This window comes from Pleurodeles waltl, chromosome 2_2, assembly GCF_031143425.1.
Source record: "Pleurodeles waltl isolate 20211129_DDA chromosome 2_2, aPleWal1.hap1.20221129, whole genome shotgun sequence".
Classification (NCBI taxonomy): Eukaryota; Metazoa; Chordata; class Amphibia; order Caudata; family Salamandridae; genus Pleurodeles; species Pleurodeles waltl.
In genome coordinates, this window is record NC_090439.1 from 1,127,099,305 (window position 1) to 1,127,101,890 (window position 2,586).

The window sequence follows — 2,586 nt, forward strand, 5'->3', positions numbered from 1 at the left end:
CGAGCAAGGGTTCTGGTGAGGGACTCTCGACAGTGGGTTCTGGTGAGGGACTCTCGAGGGAGGGTTCTGGTGAGGGTCTCTCGAGCAAGGGTTCTGGTGAGGGTCTCTCGAGCAAGGGTTCTGGTGAAGGTCTCTCGAGCAAGGGTTCTGCTGAGGGACTCTCGACAGTGGGTTCTGGTGAGGGACTCTCGAGGGAGGGTTCTGGTGAGGGACTTTCGAGGGAGGGTTCTGGTGAGGGACTCTCGAGGGTGGGTTCTGGTGAGGGTCTCCCGAGGAAGGGTTCTGGTGAGGGACTCTCGACAGTGGGTTCTGGTGAGGGACTCTCGAGGGTGGGTTCTGGTGAGGGCCTCTCAAGGGTGGGTTCTGGTGAGGGACTCTCAAGGGTGGGTTCTGGTGAGGGTCTCTCGAGCAAGGGTTCTGGTGAGGGACTCTCGACAGTGGGTTCTGGTGAGGGACTCTCGAGAGAGGGTTCCGGTGAGGGACTCTCGAGGGAGGGTTCTGGTGAGGGACTCTCGACAGTGGGTTCTGGTGAGGGACTCTCGAGGGTGGGTTCTGGTGAGGGTCTCTCGAGGGTGGGTTCTGGTGAGGGTCTCTCGAGCAAGGGTTCTGATGAGGGACTCTCAAGGGTGCGTTCTGGCGAGGGACTCTCAGGGTGGGTTCTGGTGAGGGTCTCTCAAGCAAGGGTTCTGGTGAGGGACTCTCAAGGGTGGGTTCTGGTGAGGGACTCTCGAGGGAGGGTTCTGGTAAGGGTCTCTCGACGGTGGGTTCTGGTGAGGGACTCTCGAGGGTGGGTTCTGATGAGAGTCTCCTGACAGTGGGTTCTGGTGAGAGACTCTCGAGGGTGGTTTCTAGTGACGGACTCTCGAGGGTGGGTTCTGGCGAGGGACTCTCTAGGGTGGGTTCTGGCGAGGGGCTCTCTAGGGTGGGTTCTGGCGAGGGACTCTCGAGGGTGGGTTCTGGCGAGGGACTCTCTAGGGTGGTTCTGGTTAGGGTCTCTCGACGGTGGGTTCTGGTGAGGGGCTCCTGAGTGAGGGTTCTGGTGAGTGACTCTCGAGGGTGGGTTCTGGTGAGTGACTCTCGAGGGTGGGTTCTGGTGAGGGTCTCTCGACGGTGGGTTCTGGGGATGGACTCTCGAGGGTGGGTTCTGGTGAGGGTTTCTCGACGGTGGGTTCTGGTGAGGGACTCTCGAGCAAGGGTTCTGGTGAGGGACCCTCGAGGGTGCGTTCTGGTGAGGGACCCTTGAGGGTGCGTTCTGGTGAGGGACTCTCGAGGGTGGGTTCTGGTGAGGGACTCTCGAGGATGGGTTCTGGTGAGGGACTCTCGAGTGAGGGTTCTGGTGAGGGACTCTCGAGGGTGGGTTCTAGTGAGGGACTCTCGAGTGAGGGTTCTGGTGAGGGACTCTCGAGGGTGGTTCTAGTGAGGGACTCTCGAGGGTGGGTTCTTGTGAGGGTCTCTCGAGCAAGGGTTCTAGTAAGGGACTCAAGGGTGGGTTCTGGTGAGGGACTCTAGAGGGTGGGTTCTGGTGAGGGACTCTAGAGGGTGGGTTCTGGTGAGGGACTCTCGAGGGTGGGTTCTGGTGAGGGACTCTCGAGGGTGGGTTCTGGTGAGGGACTCTCTAGGGTGGGTTCTGGTGAGGGGCTCTTGAGTGAGGGACTCTTGAGGGAGGGTTCTGGTGAGGGACTCTTGAGGGAGGGTTCTGGTGAGGGACTCTTGAGGGAGGGTTCTGGTGAGGGACTCTTGAGGGAGGGTTCTGGTGAGGGACTCTCGAGCGAGGGTTCTAGTAAGGGACTCTCGAGCGAGGGTTCTAGTAAGGGACTCTCAAGGGTGGGTTCTGGTGAGGGACTCTAGAGGGTGGGTTCTGGTGAGGGAATCTCGAGGGTGGGTTCTAGTGAGGGACTCTCGAGGGTGGGTTCTAGTGAGGGACTCTCGAGGGTGGGTTCTGGTGAGGGACTCTCTAGGGTGGGTTCTGGTGAGGGGCTCTTGAGGGTGGGTTCTGGTGAGGGTCTCTCGACGGTGGGTTCTGGTGTGGGTCTCTCGACGGTGGGTTCTGGTGACGGACTCTCGAGGGTGGGTTCTGGTGACAGACTCTCGAGGGTGGGTTCTGGTGAGGGTCTCTCGACGGTGGGTTCTGGTGAGGGACTCCCGAGCAAGGGTTCTGGTGAGGGACCCTCGAGGGTGGGTTCTGGTGAGGGACCCTCGAGGGTGGGTTCTGGTGAGGGACTCTCGAGGGTGGGTTCTGGTGAGGGACTCTGGAGTGAGGGTTCTGGTGAGGGACTCTCGAGGGTGCGTTCTGGTGAGGGACTCTCGAGGTTGGGTTCTGGTGAGGGACTCTCGAGGGTGGGTTCTGGTGAGGGACTCTCGAGGGTGGGTTCTGGTGAGGGACTCTAGAGGGTGGGTTCTGGTGAGGGACTCTCGAGGGTGGGTTCTAGTGAGGGACTCTCGAGGGTGGGTTCTAGTGAGGGACTCTCGAGGGTGGGTTCTGGTGATGGACTCTCTAGGGTGGGTTCTGGTGAGGGGCTCTTGAGTGAGGGTTCTGGTGAGGGACTCTTGAGGGTGGGTTCTGGTGAGGGTCTCTCGACTGTGGGT